The sequence below is a fragment of the Acyrthosiphon pisum genome, chromosome A1, assembly GCF_005508785.2.
Source record: "Acyrthosiphon pisum isolate AL4f chromosome A1, pea_aphid_22Mar2018_4r6ur, whole genome shotgun sequence".
Lineage (NCBI taxonomy): Eukaryota > Metazoa > Arthropoda > Insecta > Hemiptera > Aphididae > Acyrthosiphon > Acyrthosiphon pisum.
The window spans coordinates 50,127,134-50,149,946 of record NC_042494.1 but is presented as its reverse complement, the minus strand read 5'-3'; the positions used below and the strand labels follow the sequence as shown (position 1 = coordinate 50,149,946).

General features: G+C 33.2%; 1 protein-coding gene across 6 annotated transcripts in view; it reads right to left on the bottom strand.

Moving 5' to 3' along the window:
• LOC100574733 (cardioacceleratory peptide receptor) overlaps positions 1–22,813 on the bottom strand; it is a 241,635-nt gene that overhangs the window by 63,104 nt on the left and 155,718 nt on the right. For 4 of the 6 annotated variants that reach the window (XM_003245049.4, XM_008185673.3, XM_008185672.3 and 1 more), the window contains one exon: positions 3,163–3,220. The gene's annotated coding sequence lies outside the window, so the exon portion shown is untranslated. Of the gene's footprint in view, positions 1–3,162; positions 3,221–12,388; positions 12,931–22,813 lie in introns of those variants that run through there. The other 2 variants (XM_016805062.2, XM_016805063.2) reach the window with 2 other exon arrangements.

Here is a 22,813-nt window from a genome sequence, read left to right as displayed (position 1 = left end):
GACGCGGGATTACCACATGCTGGTATACGGTATATAAATTATACTATTCGCGGTCAGCAGTCCATATACGCGCAGATTATGGCAAATCGAGATTGAACGCCTGAATATATAGGCCATTGCACGTTTTGGTGTAAATATTATTTCGCGCAGTTTGGCGAAATCTATACAACACGATCCAAACGTATAAATTACTCCGTTTCTGTAAAAGATCAAAACCTGCAGCTTGCACGAATTAAAATGCCAATTAAAAAAATGTATAATGAATATCACGTTAATATATTTCTTATTGACCGTTACCCCGGACTTTGGAGAATTAAATTAAAGACGATGTATAATCTTGCCTTAAATAAGAAAGGGGACTCAGTCCCCCGCCGTCACCCCACTTTAATCATTAGCGGTACTCCGGTACACTAGTAATTCAGCGAACACCACGCTCAATATAATATTGTGATTAATTATTATTACAAAACTGTTAGAGGAATTTCTTCTACATCGGCCTTTTGCTATAGTATACAGTAGGTACTATAATGAATGTTAGTGACTCGAGTTCAGTCCTAGTATGAGTACATTACGATTATACAGATGGTAAGTATAGCTATTAATTTCAGAAGTTTGAAGATTGTAGACATTTCTTGAATTTCTTTGGAAAATTAACAGAAAAAAAAAAATGTTGTCCTTCCGTTTTCTGAGCCAAAAATAAATCACAACTCTGATCACACTTGTATTCACCAAATAAACAAACAGTATCTATTGCACGAGATTTCATTTCCAAATTAGAGAAGCTAATAAACAATACATTGAAAAAATATAACGTACTTAGGTAAACAGCCAACAATTATTGTTATTTTAATACCAGTATTTGTATTTGTGTACAACATAACAACTTATCGAAACTCATAACTTTTTTTATTTATTTGAATCTTTATTTCCGTGAAGTTGGGGGGACTTTGTCCAATCGATTCAAAAAATCAAAAATATACCAAAATCTAGTAAATTGATTTTTAGAAATTTTTTTTTGAAATTAAATAATTTTAATATAAGGCGGAATAAATACTCGTAAAAAAAAATACGTAAAATTTTCCAAAAAAATAAAATTTTGATTTGCAAAATTAATTTCTAAATATTAACATATTTTTCGAATAAATTGGATAAGTCGAGTGGCTAAATTAATGGGCATTGCATATTTGCATCTATATAATTTTATAATCGGTAGTAGGTATCTATAATTTACAATTCTTAAGTCTTAGCAATTTAGTTCGTTCATTAAAATGATATTTTTTGATTCTTCATAAACAACTACAATAGTACAATACATATTATAGAACACATTATTATACTGTATAGTATTTGAAAAATTATTTGTATAATTTATTATTGGTCCCGACAATATTGTTAGTTGTTCCTTTACACATCTAAAATATTTTTAATCGGATTTCCAAATTGTCTGTTTTTAATATCCAATTTCATTTTGGTTTGCCCTTAAGGCTATATTATATTATGCGCATTATATACAATATATCTATATAGTATGTGCAGCGAAGGGGGAGGGTTTATGTTTATTTCCAGGAACCCTTCCAATTTTACCAATAAAAAAAGAGATGACAAGATTTCTTGGACTCTAGAGCAATGGTTCTCGAATAAAATAATAATAATAAAAACAGAAAAAAAAAGTATTGACATAAAAATTGTGGGCGGCAGTCAAATCACATAAAGAAGACGCGCGTAAAGAAGAAAAAGGGAAATAATAATATAACCTAAAAACCGCGCATCACGCTAGTCATTATTATCCTTTATGGAACGGCTTTTTGTACGGACAAATAATAACTATAAAAAAAATTTAATAATCATGTTGTAAGTAAACTTTACTGAATGCGCGCTGCAATAATCGCTTAAAGATGTCTCTCTCTTTTTCTCTTTATTTTTCTCTCTCTCTCTCTCCCTCTCCCTCTCCCTCTCCCTCTCAAAAAATACTAAAAATGTACATTTCCTTAAAACACTTGTGCGCTATAAATATGTATGTATATAATAATATACATAACATGTATACTTGAATTACTTTGTTCATCTTAACTTCCACGCGTCGGGAGGGTTTTCTTTAAGCAAAAATGATTGTTTTATAACCACTGCATAATGAGAAACGTTGTCGACTTCGTTAATCGAAACATTGTTACACAGAAGAACAGATTGTATTTGGTAATTTTCGTAAAATTAAACTGCTAAGGTGTAGATAGAGTATAATACAATCACAATAACAATTATTATATAGTAAGTACACATAAGTATTAAATTTATGACATTACCTTACCTCCTGTAACATCGTAGTGTACTTGTGTCTACGCATAATATATATATTTTACAGGTACATAAATATATACCTATATTATAATTTATAATATATATTAATTATACAGCCGAGTCTCGATAAATCGAATCTCAGGGGGGAATAAAAATAAATTCTAATTGTGTGTTTTCGAGTTAAACACCTAAAGTATAACTTATTAACACTTCAGGAGGCAAGACTAACTGGTTTTCGAGTGGACGAGGTTCGAGTTATCGCGACTAGACTGCATATTATGTAGTTTTCTGCGTATAATACCTATTCTATTATTTTATTATATTTTCGAAGACTTCAAACTTATATTGCTTGTAATAATTTACGCAGTACGTGAAATGCAATATAAACATGTTTAACGCATGCAGCTGCAGGCGAGACACCGAGCTTTCCACTCGATGTTTTGATATTATACGAAGCGTTAAATTATGTAAACTTATGCGAAAATCGTGCGAACACACGTTGCCCCTAATGATTTAATAATAATATTATTGTATTTTGTACATAGGTAATCTTCACAAGTTTTATCGCCCAGGTTGGATATCCGATATACCGTGCATGTAAAATAGTGAGCTACCAGTAAGGGCAATGCGTTTTTTAAAATAATATATTATCCGCATTCACGTCTCGTTTAATCATCGCGATCGTTGTGTTATGCGTGCAAAACCGAACGAAAACATATAGGTAATATATTAATGATTTTTTTCTGGCTATCACGTTTGAAAAGTAATTTTCATGTTGAATCGGTTTCTATTTAATACCATATTTTGTTAAAATAAATATTGTTACTTATATTAGTTGTTATCACATAGATGAAAAATATAAAATACCTTTTTTGCAATGCTTTGATCCTTGAATATTGTTTATTTCTGCTGCAGCTATCGGAATCTGAAATCAACGATATCATAGTTTAAAACATAATATTATTAATTCGTCAATATAAACTTGATAAATAAATGGAAATAATTTAAGCCGGTTCCGATGTCACTGGAATTTCGAAAGTTTGTTTTCCTCGAAGAATCATATACTTAATATTATCTATATCTTAGAATAATTTTTACTTTCGTATCGAACGCATTTATCATCATCACTTTAACCTTGTAGGAATATCATATACTATGTATGTGTATGTGTACTGAGTATAATGTAAGTTATATTCATTTCCTGCAGCCGCCTCTTTGATGTATTTTTCCAAATAACGTCTACATTAAATACACCGTTTATAATAATATACTGTTTGTGGGTAAAATAAATAGAACGAATTTCGATAAATTTGTTTTTGCATTGAAACCCTCCTAAAATATAGATAAACACGATTTCATTTCAAAAATCCAACGGTTTATTACTATACAGTATTCGTTCCCACGAAGAGGTACCTTTACCACTGTAATAATATTACAATATATTATATTGTTATAATATTTGCACGTGTTTCTTTAGTCGACGCACGACGTATAAACGGACGATCTAAAGTATATCCCGAAAGTTCTCTATTACAAACCACTTTTCAAGTTATTCTTTCTAAATTTTACATTACAAAATGTATTTTTACATTCATTCTTATCGACACTGCTTTGCAGAGCTAGTATGATTATAATATATTAATATATTAAAATCAATGTTAGTTTTTTGAAATTGCGACGTTTTAATTATAAATTGTTAACTTATTATTTAATATAATATAATACAGGGTATAATATTATGTAGAAAAAAAATTAATTTGGAATAGCGTGCCTTTTAAATTTTAATTGAATGTTCATGATAATATATTATTCAGTGCGCTATAATAGTATTCTATTAATTGCAGACGATATGAGCGGATAGTATTATAACTATAATAATCGTTTTACGTGGCGATTAAAAACAACGTATAATATAATATACGCCTCATAATCTTATATTAATATTACATATAAAATGAACTGTATATTAATATACCGATATGCAGATTATTATTAATCGAAGGAATCGTACGACAGGATTCAATAAATCGGTGTACACAGTTTAGCATATTATAATATTATTATAACACACTCGCGTGCGTTATACTCTTCGCGGCAATATATTCATAATAATAATAACAATAATAATAATAATATATAAAGTGGAATATTAACCTGTTGCAATAATTAGTACGCGCGCGTGAACGCGTTTTGATGTTCGTGCAAATTGCTTTTATTCGGATAAGGTCGATGCCTATGCGATTAGCCTTGTTCGGTATAGGGGAAGAGGGGTGCAATAAGTGGTTTATGTACCTAATAATGTTTTTTAATACTCACGCGGCAACAATAATAATTGTATAAAACCGTTCAGGAATGAATGTTTTTCAACTCTCTTACAACTGCGAGAGCAAATGCGGTCGCGTTATAACTTATAATTTTATATTTTATGGGTACAACTTTTGATGTAGGTATATATTGTATATTATACGTGCAGATATTTACTAATGTTATCGTTACGAGTTACGACAGATTATGAGGCACTTACTATAATAACATTATACTCTTTGATCTCATTTTTATCATTAAGTCAATTCGTTTTTAAGCGTTATTTTTTTAAATCGATGTACCGAGAAAAAAAACACCATACGTATATATAGGTACGTGTGTACGTATAATATACGTTATTCGTGAAAAAAAGTCACTCCCCTAGTCCCCTGTAATATTATTTTAGTATCGCAACGATGATAAATTATCATTGATAATTAATCGGCTGTAATATATATTATATTATGTTCTGTACTTCTGTACAATGTGAATCCCACGCTGAGTGCCACAAATGATGTGCGTAAATATATAATTATTACATAATATTATACACTATAATCATTGTATTTAGTGCGAAGTTGTGTCGGTCCTATTTAGTCCGACGAGGGTCCAGACGGTCGGCGATGACGGCTGCTAGCTGCTGTACTGCCGATGACGATCATTACTAATGCGGTCGTGTCGGTTTCGCATTCTTGCTAAATAAATAATATACTACCTATATAGGTAGTTGATAATATATAATATTGTATAATATCAATGCTAACTGTCGTGCCGGTCTGTTCGAACTGATATTTTTATGATGCGTCGTGTCGTTCAGCACATCAAATTTATTTGGATAAACGAGACGTTTTTTCTCATTTTATGTTCGCCATATAATGTACACTTCGATTTTACGTGAATATTTGTTTTTTTTTTATTCCACGACGTCGTTATATTTTATGTCCACCGCGTTAAGTCCCGGCAGTACACGCGCACGCAAAACGTTTTCCGATTGTTTTTTCCTTCTCTTCACGCGCGCGCGAATACCACCGATTGCAGATGGATCTCTGCACGAAATGGGGGAGAGTTTACGTCGGCCTAATAGAGCATATATTCCCCGGAGATCGGGTTAATTGATAACTTGGACAATTGCCAGAGAACTTGTCCTCGCCTAATGGTGGATAATAATATACACACACGCGCACTATTATTTTCTCAAGACTCGATAGCGTTCGTTAGATGATATGTATTACCATAAAGCGTCTTAACCGCATCGATTATCCTATATGTATACATATTGTATAGACCGCGGTCACCACGTGCGACGGACGATAAAATATAGCACGCCGTTTTATATTTTCAAACGATTTAAATACCCGGGCAATATCGCCGATGATGAAGAAACTCGCAAATTAAGTTTGCGTTTTTCGTTTCACATATTATTATATAAAACACACTGTATCTGATTATTTTATCCCGCGACGACTGTATACAACATAAGACACGTTTTCTAATGAATAATAATTACCTACAAGTGTATACCTACAGTGTTTCGCGTACAGAGAACTCATCGCGGAAACGCACTTATCAGTAATTTTTTTTACGTTACAATATACGCATGTATTAAGTTGTATTCTGCGTATACAACGAGTACATAATGTAATAATATTTTAGTGACAGTGTTATAAACGTCGAGAAATTATCCGCTACGCGTGCTAAAAGCAACAGGTGCACACTTGGGCATAAGCACTGCAATGAGGCGCATATAGTAAATTAAATTATTATATTATGCTTTCGACAGCTTAAAGTTTCACGATTGTACGCTTGCCGGGATGGCCTAATATGACCCATAAATAGGTACACAGAAATATGTACGTAAATCAATCATTGAAATATGTGACATTCGTTATAATTATTATATATATAGTCGTTTTATTTCAAATGCAATTCACTCGATGGTGGATAACTGAATATATTTAACAAATCAAAAACTGCTTGAATTGTAATAATAGAATTACATCATTTTTGGTTGGTAAAAATTAACGGATGCGTTAAAAACTATAAACTCAAAATATAATTAATTATACGCCGTTTACTGTAGAAGGTACCAATATCGGCTATATCTAATGATATCATACAGTGACACAGTGTCCAAGTTCTGTAAAATGTTAACAATATGTCCACTATTGAATAAAAAATGATTATACTTGTAAGTTATAACAATCATTAGAGTCAGCAAAAAGTGACGGGTTATAATGCATTAAAAAGGTTAAACGATAACATAATAATATCATAAAGTATTATCTTGTATTTTTTCACATTTCTGAGTTTAGTGTCAGTTTTTAAATTTCCTTAATTGTATTTATTTTTACCGATGAAAATATAATACGAAATGTTATATAACATTGAAATTAAATTAAAATTTTGAAATAAAAATTGAAAAATATTACTGTAACTTTTCGATGATTAATTTAAATTTAAAGAATTTAGTAAAATGTTTTTCTTCTGTTACGTTTTGAACTTAATTCTGGATTTTCGGAATATTAAATTTTTTTGAATTGATTTTTCCCACTCACTTCAGTCAGATATCGGCTACCACCATATTATTATTTAAAGAAAAACGTTCGTTAATTTTGAAAAAGTTTCTATAAATTATTAGGTATGTTTATTTTCTATTGCACCCATTATTTATAATACTATAATGATGACTTTATATGATTCATCAAAGATACATAAATCATTTAACCATTCAAGGAAATTAACATATTTAATATATTTACGTATATTTTATAACTTTTGTATTTGTTTGTAATCGTATTATAAAATCGACCCGACCGCAGGGAAAACATTTTAGATTTTTAACATACTAATTTGTTATTTATGTTTTTTAGAGTTTCAATTCGTTCTGGTTCAGTATAATATAATTTAATTGAAAACGGAAAAGTCGGTCAATATTAGCTCTGGTTAAAAATAATATTTTTAATTAGGTTTTCACACCGAATGTCTGTATACTTAAATGCGGAGAGCAGCATTAAAAACCACTATTGCGTTTTGATCCTAGTTATAAAATAATGTTTAGTATAGTATGATATCTACTCACTAACAGATCATTTAATTAATAGTGTATGCCATAAAAATGCGAATAAAAATTCAACATTTTTTTTAAAGTGCCTACTAGTAGAACTACAAATAATTATGCGTTGTAATAACTAATTAACCGCTACCAGCAGAAGCTGTCATCACTTATCATAACGTGATTTCTATAATGTTCGTATATTAAACTTTAATCACTCTGTAGTAGGTCATAAAGCCATTAGCCATAAAAAATATGATACGGAAATCCAAGCACGAAAACCAGTGTAATAATAATAATATGTTTGCAAATGTATCAACTGTCCTAGCCCCTAGGACTCCAGATCAGTCTGCGTTATGCAATCGAGTGGGCTTCGGCGTTGACACGTTTGTAATGTAAAATTGCGTTCGTTTGCGTACCTATAGTAATATCATTGCTGAGATACCAAGTCGTATATTATGTAACATTCCGTGTTTGCGTGGCCGAAGATATGTTTCAATGACTTATAAGCACCTCCGAACGAACGAAATATGGTAATATATAGTTAGATCCTCGAGTACCTCTCAATATAATAGGTATATAATATAAGCGTATAGCCGTATAATATAGGAGATAGCTGATGGACATCAACCTATAATATGGTAGGTAGCCAAAATACATGACATATATAAGAAATAACTTTTGTTCTGTTCAATATTATATTACTTAACTTTTTTTTTTTAAATTTGTAAACTATTTAATTGATATTTTTAAAACTTGAGGTAGGATGTTTAAATTGGTTTGCGATAAAGTGGAGAAAAATATTATCGGCGTGTGCTTATACATTAATAATACTATGCTTATAGGAAGTTAGGTAAAGTTACGAGATGATCAACTGTTGGTGCCATAAACAATACACAGCACACAATATTTAAGGTTATTGATGCCGGCTCAAAATATAGGTAACCAAAATACCGGATATAATTTTATCGTGCAGCGTACATTATATAAAATTTAATATTATATTATATTATTTGCAGGAAAATAGGCTTATTCTAGTTGAAAAAACACGCGTGGAAGATAGGTAACGAAAAGTACCATTTTTTTTTTTATTAAGGAAAATGTGTACTAAAAACAGTATCTATCGTTTTGGAGGAAAATCGTCCTGCCCACGATTATACACATCTAATTATTTAAAACGATATTTTCGTGGTGCGGGGCGGAGGGGTGATAATGAGGCTTTTTGACGATATCTGTAGGGAATATATTATAAAATGTATTATTAATACGTTATTGATTCGCCGTGGTGGTATGCGAAAATGACTATGCGCATAATAATATGTACAGGTACGCATCGTCAGTCCATCGGTTTGGGTCCGTGCCATATATTACGTGCACTGCCGCTCTGCCGACGTTCGGGGCGCGACCGCAACACTATATTATTATTATTTAGGTACACTTGTGCTCGTTTAAGGACGTTAACGTATTACCATTATTGTAGATCAAAAGATACGGAATACCATAAATAAAATAATAATACGACGATGATCCAGGTGACAATATAATATAGGTAGGTTAGTCCGGGACGACCGAAACAAAAGTCTAACCACAAGTCATATAACCAGTCGCATGCTTATATTATATTATTATATGTTTAGTTTCAATAATACAATGCGGTATAGTACCTACAAGCGTTTTCCAATTACGTAATATAATATTATATAGATAGGTACAAATGTACCTACAATACTGCAGGTATAACACGATTTATCGATTACAGTTTTCGCGGCATTCAGACCTCTAGTCTTTGAAAGGGTTTTCATATTATTTTGTAATACTGCAGTATATATAAATGTAATAATATAGTATATAATATTATTATGCAGACCTAGGTACAATATTTTTCAAAATAATACGTTACGCGCCCGTTCATATCAGTAGTTGTGAGGAGAGGAAATATTATATTTACTACGGTAAAATAAACCTAAACAGCTTAATCCGCGGAAAAATAAATTGTTTTGTTTAATAAAAAGTTGTAGAATAATATAACATTTTAAAAACGAATTGGCCCGGTCCTCTAAAAAAAATGTCCGTGGTACTTCATGTAATTGCACCTTACACAATATATTACAGCTGATGGAAGTACATATTTTTTTTATTTTAACCATGGAGTTTAAATAATTCATAGGTATTCGCTGTGCTAGATAAACTCTCAAAGAAATTGCTAAAATGTCGTGGGCAAATCGTATTTCCTCCCGCCGCGTAACCTCATGATATGACCTACCTATCTATAATACGAAATTATTATAGAATAAAATATACAATAATATTCCTACCTATATATATATAATAATATGTCGGATTGCATTTTTGTGTACCTCCCTATACCTGCAACACGATATATTATACAGACATTTAACATTCTCGTGGACATTGCACGCGTATGGGTTACCTATACCTATATAATATTATAATAATGTGTACATTATTATAAGAGAGCGCGTAATATAATATAATGACATTGTAATGTCAATCATCGTCGATAACGGCGGCGGCGGTAACCGCGACAGCTGCGGTATCATTACCTGTTATATACCTGCAGAATATACGTGCATACACACATGATTATTATATGGTCGATTTGCATAGAAACATATAATTTCATGATTATTAGGTTATTATATCCGCCCGCGGTATTTGAAGTGTACCTATATTGTGTACGACACTATCCGGAGTCGGATTACGCGTATACAACGAGCCGTCGAGCTCGACGAGAGAATAAGTTATTCCGTTTCGTACGTGATTCAAATACACCGTAGTCGTATATATACGTATTAATTCAATTTAAAGATATATCACGCAATGAATGAATAATGTATATTGACTCTGCCGCCGCTGCATAAAAACTGCCCCCAAACATTTCCATTTTCTACATAATATTATATTATAGGTACCTATACGGGGGAAAATAACATATTATATTATTATAGGTTTATTAAATAAAAACGATTCACACACGACGGTCGTTGTCGCTAAATCATAATATTCGCGTGTTAATATTTGTGTATAATATATATAATGTTAAATTAGGTAGTAGTAGAAGGTTAATCCAATCACCCTTGACACGTCGATAATGAATCTGCAGGTACATTAGTTATGTATGTATTTTAGTTTATTAGAGAAAATACAAAATATATTGTATAAAAAAAAAATTACGAAAATAAGATAATGTGTAAACGAATAAACGATTTAGACGCTCATATTTTATAGTGTTTAATCACATCATCGTCTGCAATGGAGTGCGCGCTTATAATATTATATATACATATTTATTTTTCCATCTACCGGTTACCATACTTTGTTATGGTTTTTTGAACACAGGCACACGCCGAAGTCGCTTTATAATAATAATTTAGACTTTAGTTGATAATAATGTTTGTAAATTGTTTTCATACAGTATATTACAATAGAGTCATGTATATTATTTGCCATGCTGACATTGTGTGTAGTGTCCAGAGTTTGTTTTTTTTCCTTTTGTGTGGCTTAAAATCTTTTCCTATTTAAGAAGATCGCCATTATAAGGATTTAACGTGTTATTTTGGGTGTAAGTGGAAAAGTTTAAATTGATGCATACATTTTACGGGACCCGGTTTAAATACGAATCGCGACCCAAAGTTAAATAATTGAAACGAAGGGTCATTTCGCACTGGGATTATAAGTTTTAGAATAAAACAAAAACTTTTAATGAAAATTCAAACAATTCACGTTTTAAACAAATTATAATATATAGGTACATAATATTATAAGGAAAACGAGTGAGTATTTCAACAAAACGAAATCCGGCGGAAATAGGAATTTAAAATACGCATTTTCATAATTAATTTCTTAATTGCATATATTATATAAAATATAAATATCGAGCTTATAAACTAATGTTGAAACTAAAAAGCACACTCACACATTCAAACGAGTCACAGCAGTATATACCAGCCGATAATTATACGATCGTGGCTATAATAATACAAAACGTGTACTTACATATAAGTGTTAAAAATATATAATATTATACAACACTGTCGAAGTACACGGTAATCATTATTCATTGCAATCAACGCGTCTCGACCGAATAAATTTGAACATTTACGTCGAACGATTACGAACTTCGTTACGTCCTGTCCAATAGTGTAATTGCACATTTTTGCCCGTTCGCAGTTTGCGCTGAACTCGACACGCGATCAGACAATCATGTAAATGGCAAAAACGTTTAGGTACATTCCGTCAATAATTTACACTTAATGTTTTAAATCAATTGAACAACTTTTTAAGTTTTTACTGCGCATTTTGAACGCTTTTTTTAAACGCGGAATTGAACACGTTTTTAATCTCGCATATATTCCGGAAATGTCGGTATATAATAATTTAGTGTTATATAGTCAAAGTTTAAACCTAAATAATTTATTATTTATGGTTAAGCGTTTAAAGTTTAGTCAGCGTAGTGGTGGGTATGTTCATAATATAAAGGATATCCACAAATATTGCTGTATATATCGAATCGTTTAAACTTTAAATAACTTAAAACGACGGTTTAAATATACTAAACCATGTTGAATCGATATTTAATGGAGGTACACGTATTATATATACAAATTGTAGGTTTACAATATGTCTATCGAACATTGACGGAAAAATATCATATTTTCGAGTATAAAATTAAAAAAAAAATAAATAAATAAATATACATTATATTATTGTACATACATTTGATTTACCTCGTATAATGTGTATGGACGTTCGGGGTGTGACGCGTAAAATCACTCGCTCGAACCGTTCGGACGATGTCAGTCAATTACTTACGCATTTCCTCGCACACACGAAAACGCACCCGCGGAACAGACGATATAATAATTTAATGTTATTATGTTATAATAAAAACATCATGTAAGTTCTCCTATCGCACGTGTGAAATGGACGCGACGGACGTCGGTCGTCGACACCTACTGCCAGCCATATATCATGTATAATATAATATAAATATGTGTGCGAGTACTACCTATACGGTGACTATTATACGGCTGTGCGAAATAAATACGAGTCGGAAATATCATGTATATATGCGGCGTTCGTATATTATGTACCGATAAAAAAATATATTATTCGATCGAGCTGACCGAATAAGATTGTTGCGAATCCGTAGGAGGAGGAGGTGGTGGCGCGGCATCGACGGTGGCGGGGCGTTTTATTTTCTATTATCGGTTCGGTTTCGTGCGCGCGCTTTCTGCTCGTACCTATATATGCGTGTAATTATATTGTTTGCAGTTTTCGAAATCCACACACTCACACATACACAGACACCCGCGGACCGGTCTCGCTCAAATACAGCGAATAGGTAAACATTCGCGAAATTTAAATAATTTATTTGTATATTATAATTTATATTATATACCTAGGTATATAATAATACGCGCGATAAGTCTCTCACGACGGCCGGCTCGCGTATTTTTCAATTAGGTTTTCATTTCACTCGGTAAGCCGCGCCACGTCCATTCCGTATGGTATTTGCGGGACATGGAAATCCCGAGATTCGTGCAATTATATATACCTACGGCGGCGATACCTATTACACCGCATAATATTGTTATAACGACCGCGATGTTTATTTTTTTCCTACCGATCCGCGGCGGTGTAGCAGAATATATACGCTAACCAGTATACCTATAAACCTTATATACGTGTATAATAGCGCCGGTAATACCTACCTACGATACCAAACGTACCTATATATACGCGCACGTGAACCGCACCGTAAACAACGAGACGATAACGAAAACGATAATAACGATAATGATATATACCAACACACGCGCTGCAGATGATTATTACTAACCAGATTCGACGGACGTGACCGACCCATTTGTCCGCCATCTCGGCGGCGGCACCCGGATTTTCATTTCGTGTTTACACGCGTACGAAAAGTCGTTTGCCGACGCACCTATGCGAATCATCACACGCATCAGGTACGTGTCTGGTATATACCTAAGTATACCGCGCATGACGCATGTTTGTGCGCGCGCGTTAACTCCTACGCCTCGGGTCCTCGTATAATATAGCGTGTACAGCGACATCTGCAGCGACCGCGCTTGTCGCCCACTTTTTGTCATTAATCATTCAAATGCTGGTTTTTGCGATTTTTAAACATAACCTATACTCTATTCAGAATAACTTTGCCCACTTTCGCGCACGAGACTGAGCCGCCGGCAGCCGTCAGACCCCCTGGCGAAAGTCAGGAGCGCTGTGATTGGTCGTTAGTTGTCGACGGCTTCCGTCACCGGTCGCTATCGTATACGTATACACCTGCGGGACGTCGGCGGGGGCGTTGCTGCAAACATCAGCGCCAACTGGTGGCAACAGACATGCGCGAACTCGACGAGTTTTCGTCGATCGAGTGGGCAAGGTTATTCTGAATAGAGTATATTATAGGTATAAACGTTTTGAGACTAAAAGCCTAATAACGAATTCCTTTCCACGATTAAAATATTGAGTTTAGGTTTACCTGAAGGTTCAATCGTCAATTTGGAAAATATGAAATACCATTATTGTATTATATTATAATATTTGACTATATACCATTTTATGGAGTGTCCAGTAGCTATACAACTTTGTAATTTTCCAACAAAAACCATACACTTTACTTTTGATCATACAAAAACGCTGATACATCTAAATTGAAATGAAATAATATTTTTAAAAAAAATTTGCTTAGGTTTCCACCCTGATACTTATTTGAAAACAGATAAGTAGGTATGTAATCGCGCACACACGCATACACACCGGTATATACCATGCGTGGTAACTATATCGTATGAATCCGGTTCACCAACATGCACTTTAACCTGGTTATCGGTATAAAGATTAACGGTCACAACGTCCGGTCGCAGACACCTCGCGCCGAATCGTCGTATGCGATCTCTCCGCACATTATTACAGTAATCGGCGGCCTTAAAGGTATAACTAATAACAGCTATAATATTATTATAATTTATAATATCATATCTGCTTCATTGTATTATGATATTATAACGCATACGCCTTTTGTTATTTTTTATTTCAGAAAAAAACCGTTTCCCGGGCCCAAGGACACACGCTGCTCATCATCGTCGTTGTCGTATATACCAATAAACGCTCGCCGGAGGGTTAACTCGAGATACTTATTATTATTTCGTATACACATATTATTGACCAAAATATAGATTCCTGTAGCGGATAGGAACCGGTAGACACAACACCAAATAGTACCTACATATATTATATATATATATATAGGGATAATGGTAGATGGTATATATTTATATACGTTACCGGCCACGAGAACGACGTGCACGCCGTACCTACTACGCGCTCTGCTCGCCGAAGGGGGTGTGGGAAAAGGGTTATTATAATATTATTATATTTTAATGTTATTGGCCCCTTCGTTACGATACGTCGAGGAGGACACACGCGGAGCGACGATGTAAACGTAACAAGTTGTTATAATATTACTATATTACTATAATATTTATATATATTTATAATAATTTGACGACTTTCGATTTTTGAAGTATATAATAATCACGTTTTACAATAATACTCGTTAAAACATTTTTAACCGAAATCGTTTCAACTACGCGTTTAAATCTATTTGTAGAATAATAATTAATATAATATATTATGCCCCGGAGGACTCTTCCGCGATAGCGTCTCCGCGTCAGACCCGCGAGACGGCGTCGTTACTCGCTGCTAGTCGCAACATCAAGTCACTTCTTCATTATAATTGTATATTGTACGATATACGTGCACGATAATAACATTATTATAACTGCAGATTCGCGTGATCTATACTCACAGGATTTCAGCCTCAAAATTGGTTCGCGTGTGCTGAATGGTTTCCCGCGTTACGCGAATAAATCACGCCACTGCGACGCGTTTCTCCGGCCATAATATTATAATATTAATGAACGACGATTCGAACCAACCCTCCTCCCCATGACACCTCTCTAAAAGTTCCAACACTAAAAAATCGCTAAAAATCACTTATTATGTTACACAGCTGACTGTGAGGTTAACAAACCATATTATTATTAACCATATTAGGTATCTACGCGATTGGTATAATTTCTTGTTCGGTGTTACCTATACATCGTGGTATCGGTACGGTTATTATTATTTAAATTACAATGCTTTCGAAAGTTTTGATTGCAAATATCGACATGAATCGCTAAACAGTTGGCGAAAAACCGCGGCGTGGTTGCAGGATTTGACATAGAAACGTGTAGGTACATATTTTTCCTTTGAAACGTATAGGTAATTTATTAATATTATAGTTGGATCGCAAAAATTACAAACTATATAAAGGAATAGACTTAACATTTTTGTGGTCATATAAATAGATAGGTACCTGTACCTTATTATGCCTATATTTGTCTAGAAATCGCGTTTAACCGTATCGTATCGTCGTTACTTTAATCATCACAATATTATGATAAAATTCTCGCGCAGTACAAATACAAACGATTTTCGAGGATAAGTACGCTTACCATTATTTACTACCGTGAAAGAACTGATTGCGAGATAAAACAACAATTATTTCAACTATAGACGCAAATATGGGGGAGGATGGTCGAGCTAGGAAGCTCAGCTCAAATAAACAATTTTCGGATACCCTACCCCCACCAAAGAAAACCTGATAAAATACAAGATGTATCTATATATACTTTAAGTATGTACCAAAAGAAAGATAATTCTCTCTCCGGAAAAAAAAATAATGTATAGCCCATATATTTTTTGTCTGTGGTTTGAAACTCTGAACAGATATAAAACGCATTACTATTACATATTATATATTGCGTGCGTTTTCCATTTAGGTAGATACTCATGGACGCACTGTGCAGTGCGCAGTGTTTCGTTGCAAGAAACTAATCCAATTACACTGCAACCAGTGATGGCGCCATGCTGGCTATATTATATATTTTTGGTGTAGCTCCTACTTCGATTTTCATTAAACCGTCTACTTCCTATATATACATTTATTCTATATAATTTGTACGATTCAACGCGTATAATATAATATATATATATTATTTTGTACATGTGCAGCCGAACTGCAAATGCCGACTGACAGGAGTTTCATTTGTCAAAGTACGTAATTCCGCTTTTCCGAGACGCTTTCGTCGTTGTCGTCGTCGACTTGTCGTTCGTCTCGGAATCACCGAGAAACCAATACCATCCGATTCCGTCAACGCGTGCATATTATTGTACGATAATGTTACCTACTTTGAAAGTATTATTGGATGAACAGATATTCGGGTGGAACACGAGAGAGATGGCAGTTACAGCAGTTGACAGGGAGCGAAATGTTATAAATTATTATATTATGGAAATAAATTTGGCCCGAGAGTCAAATTTCTCGGGAAAATCCTAATGGTTGTCGTGCAATAGCAATATTGTGATTTTTCGTAGAAAAAATAAAATATAAAATATGACGTGTGGCAAACCGCATTTTTAACCGAATTTTTAATATTTATATGTATACTGTAAAATATGTGGTCTAAACTTAGACTCTAAAGGCGATCGGCGAGCAGCGCTTACGAGTTACGACTTACGGGCAAAACGGAAGGAAAAAAAATTATAAAAAACGTCGCCGCGAATACAGTGTCGCGTAGGTACATAGGTATATCCGTATAATAATCGACGGACAACGTGCGTGTTCGTTACACATAAAGCGACGGCCGTACATAAATCGTGGTAAAGAAAATTATTGTACACACCGTATATAATTATTTATTATTATTATTATTATTATTATTATTACTATGCTATTGTAATGTGTGGAGGAAATTGTTTATTATGTTTCTCTGTTTCTGGCTTTATTCACTCGCGTATCATGTTGCCGGTGGGACAGATTTAATCGTTTCGATATTTTTTTAACAACAACAACTAGCGGTTATTAGGTATTACACGCAAAATATTAATATTAAACAGTTTGTGGTTGCACATTAAAATTAAAAAAAAAAATCAAAATCAATGTGAAACACGCTCGACATTTATTATATTATATTATTGTTATTGTTATTATTATTATTACAATACCGATTCGATATAAAGTCGCCGTATGGCAGAGTATTGTATCACATAAACAATCATATTTTACTTATATGATTTAGAGGGGTCGTATATACGAGCGATAATGGGCCAGTGATAAATGTTAAGACTTAATGGATCTCTTATACTATAACATATAATATATATATATATATATATATATATCACACATTCGCGCAGTCGTACTAGAGGACTTATATGTTTGTCGAAACTTGTTTTATAATAACGACGATTTGTTTCTCAATATTTCAGAATCGATTTTTTTCGTAAGGAAAGTCACATCGCGGTGCAATTGGAAAACGCTTTATATAATATGGGTCGTCGTACGATCGGAAAGGCGCGAATATTACGAGTAGGCGATAGGCGATTATGTATATTTTTTGATTTTCTGTTTTTCCGACAAGTGAACCGACCGACACCGCTCGTATCGCGTGGAAACGAAAGGTCGAATTATTTTTTTTTCGCGTGGCATAGCGTCTGCACTTGCGAAAAACGATGCAGCATCAGACACAACGCGGTGCAGTAAGTTTTTTAATGTGGCGTTGAAAAAAGTAAAAATTTATTGTTTGACCGGCGTGAAATGAACGATACTTCGTGGCACTTTTGGAAGTACGCTCTCTCTCTCTCTCTCTCTCTCTCTCTCTCTCTCTTTCTCTCTCTGTATAGGAACTGAACTTAATTCATTGTATACGGTGTCATCCGATTGTCTATTGGATAAGTTTGTTTCGAAATCGTCGCCGAGAAAAAAAAACCAAATCCTGAGAAATGATACTGTATTCTTTTGAAACACACAGCGGAATCTTCTTCAACAAACAGATTCGTGGTATCCAGATAACAGACGAGAGATTTCGGAAAAGTGTGAACTCATTGAGCTGATATACATTTTCACAGGCGCCTGCACCGCGTTGTTTAAATTATAAAATATGTATACCTACTGTTTTTAATTGAATTATTATTTTTTTTGTTTTTGCTTATTAGATTTATTGCTACGCGGGCTATAAATTAATTAAATTTCACAACGAATGAAACATCAAAAGTTTTCAATGCGGATTTGTTCAAGTCTAAAGATTTTTTTAACTCTATAATGACACATTTTATGTTCTTACGATTTTTAGCGCGTATTTGATGATTTTAGCACATGATATATATCATATAATATATTCGATGATAAAATATGATGATAAGTGAAAAAAGAATAATAATAATTTGAGCAGATTAAACACTTCGTAAATTAAAAAAAATTAAAGACGTTGAGTTTATGATTTCATTAAGTACCAACAATATATCTGTACCTCTAGGCTAAATAAAAATATATTATAAAACCGTATTTATTTATAACACTATAGCATATCCACTTTAAATATGAAGAGTAGTTGATAATATTAGGTATATTTATATTAATATTTATACATTTTATTCTATGATTGAAATATTGAATCTAATTAGCTTACTATAATACATTTTCAATCTAAAAACATGCAAATCCTAAAATTAAACATCAAGCAAATATAGGTACATAATATTTTTATTAACAATTATTGTTTATTTAGTAATTAGTTGCTACATCTATTGGATCATTCAAGACTGATGACTGATATTACATTAAAAAAAACTACGCTAAACCATAAAAGACATTTAACTTTTGTCTTTTGGTATAAATTAATGGTCGTTACAATTTCCGAGTGAATTTCGTCGATAGCGGTTGTCATCACAATAAAATTCTATTATTATTACGATAAACAAATGTTTTCCGACCATCCATCAGGCACAGTGATTTTCAGACGAATATGCATTCAGAAACCATAATATTACTGTGTCTGAGTTTTTCCTTCATCTTGGCGTCGTCGTCGAGTAAGATAGTGAGTTGGGATTACGTTCATCATAACGGTACGTTGACTCCTGACCGCGTAACGCCCTATTGTAGGGCCGTCACGTGCAGCAACGGCAATACGAACACGCCCTACGACGAAACACCGGCCGACCATCGATATACACCGTGGCGGCCGTGCTACTGTTATCCGCCGTCTACCAGCTGTCTACCGTCTACCACACGTCCACCACCGTCTACCCGCTGTCCACCATCCACCCGCTGTCCACCGCCGTCGACGCGCTGTCCAACGCCGCTGACCTGCACGTGGGTATCGGAGTATCTGTTTGATGGCCGCAGGAAAACATCGCCGTGCAACACTCGTCGGACGACACTGCCGTGCAAGACTCGTCGGACGACACCGCGACCGTGCACGACCTGTAGTCGGACGACACCGCCGTGCAAGACTCGTCGGACGACACCGCTGTGCACGACCCGCACTCGGAGGCCGCCGCCACCATGTTCGACCTGTAGTCGGACGCCACTACCGTGCATGACCGTTCGGACGCCACTGCCGTGTACAACTCAGCGGACGCCACCGCCGTGCACGTCCTGTCGGTCGCTTCGGAATTTCAAAATCGGAAAGATGCAATTGTGCCATCGACATGAAACTACAGTGTGCTCGCGACATCACCGCTGTAGGTTGTCGACGATGCTGCCCCCCATTCATTGCACCTGCTAGGTTCTTGTTAAGTTAAATTGATTTTTGTTTTTTTTTTTTATTTTGAAGGAATTATTACTACTTATAGTTTTTAAGTTAAAGATTATTGCGTTGCAACTGGGGTACTGTTCGTATTATCAAAAACTTTTTTTTTAATGATCGAGTGGCATACAAGCATATAACAGAACAGTACTGAAACCAGTAGGGGGTATCTAAATATGAATATTGTAATTAAATAAAAACACGATTTTGTAAATAATAAACTGTTTTCATTTTGTAATAAAAAAAAGACTTTTATTACCAATTTCGTCGTACACGGTGTGTACAGGTTTGTGCAACTTTGCGTTCTTATGAAATATGAATTGTAATAACCATGCAATACCTACATGAAAAAATAAAAAATATAATGTTGTAGTTATGACACAATATAGTAGGTATACATCTTAGAGCAAAAAATAATAAGATAAATACATCTTTATCCAATTTGTATTCATCTGAGTTATAAATTTAAGAAATAATTATGCATTTTTTTCTTAATCCTATTTTGTCTTTATTTCATTTTATTGTAAATGTATTTTTTTATGAATGTATTTTAAAGTATATATTATTATGAGAAAATAACTCTCCACCTTCAACACGAGTTTGCTTATAGAAGGTAGATACACCGAAATATTCACAGAACACTTATATTTCAGACACTTATAAGTTGTGTTTCGAACATTAATAATTATTTATTATCTAACATTTAAATCTGAATCATATTTATCCACCAAAAATTCTTATGGATTATTTAAATAAATATATGCCTCCTTATAAGACATGTTTTTAATCGGTTCAAATACCTATGTATAAGCGAGACTTCTTTACTAATCAAAGACTATACGTCTATACGTGCGAGTTAAAATAGTACACATAAGGTTAGGTTAAAACTATAAACGTATGGTGTTGTATCACATCCACTAATACGCATCACTAATCGGCAAAATCGTTGACCTAAATATTGTTGATCGGAAAATGTGTGAATAGAAAAAAAAATTTGAAAAAAAAAAAAAAATCAAACGTTTTCTTTGATGGAACAATGTTTAAATCTCATGAAAATTTCCAATCGTACAATTGCAAGTTTTCAGCCTTAAATATCTGCATCGTTATTATCTTAAAATACCCGGAAAAATTAAATAATTATTATTAACTATACTATGAATATAAATATATATGTATATAACATTATTTGATTATATTTTTTAACATAATATTATTTTTGCTTGTTTTGTTAATGTTTAAATTCAAATGTAGGACTTTGAACCTGAATGATTTATTTGGGTTACGGATTTTGGGTGCTGCATGTATTCAGGTGTTCAAACACCAGAATAAATAATTTAAATAAACGTTTGAGTGTTAATAACGGGTGGTTTGCGTTTGGGCGAATTAAAAAAAAAATGTAATGTGTTTGGGCGAGTGATTTTGAATATTGTAATGTGATTGGGCGATATTTTTTAATATCCTAGGATGTTATATTTTAACAATCCATTTTCTCTCTCATTTTGACAGACTTGGGTTGTCCATGAATTCCACGGATATGATTAAAAGTGGATTGTTTTTTTTTTGTGTGTAATTAAAAATTGAAATTATTGAAAATCAAGTTAAAATATTATTAAAATAAAATAATATGCAAGTCAAGTATAAGTGTGTGTAATTAAAAGTTGAAATTATGTGCCATATTTAGATTGATATAAAATTCCCTATAGATTTTATATATTATTTTTATCTTAATTTTTACAAACATACAATTTTATCTTTATATTGTATCATACTCGCCCAAATACATTACTTTTATTATTTTGGTGTAATTCACCCAAACGCATGATGCCCGTTAATAACCGTTATTATTCGGGTTAATATTAAAATGTTCAATTGTTTAGCAAAATGTCTAAATATTTTTATTATTAAACAAATAATTAACTATAAAATTGAATTAATTACATAAAATATATACAAAATTAAATATCATATGGAGATTGTAGAGTAAAAATTATTCGGGTTTCGGGTTAACCAGAATGTTTTATTCAAGCTTTATAGTTAATTAATTCAGGTGTTTTGAAAATAGAATCATTTGGGTTATATGGGTTTCGGGTGTTTGATTTTTTAAGGGTTTTAAGGGTGTTCCAGTTCTGGTTGATTTGAGTGCAAACTGCAAAGCCCTGTTATTTGAAAAATCAAGAAATTTAATTTTAATAAGTCACGCATTCTTAACAATTTTGGTTCAAAATTCGATATTTTGAATTATTCAAAATACCCGTAGAACCACAATCAATATTCATATTGAATTTAGAATTTGAACTTTTTTGTTTATGAGGGGTTTAACAATTGAATAGTTCTAATAGTCTCTAGCGTCGGTATACTTTTTAAATTACAACACTCGAACTAAAATAGTTTTAAAAAACACGAGTGTGTGTAGTAAATTAAAGCTGGAAACAGAGTAAGCGTCATGGGGTGATCAAATGACTCCTACTACCCTAAACCA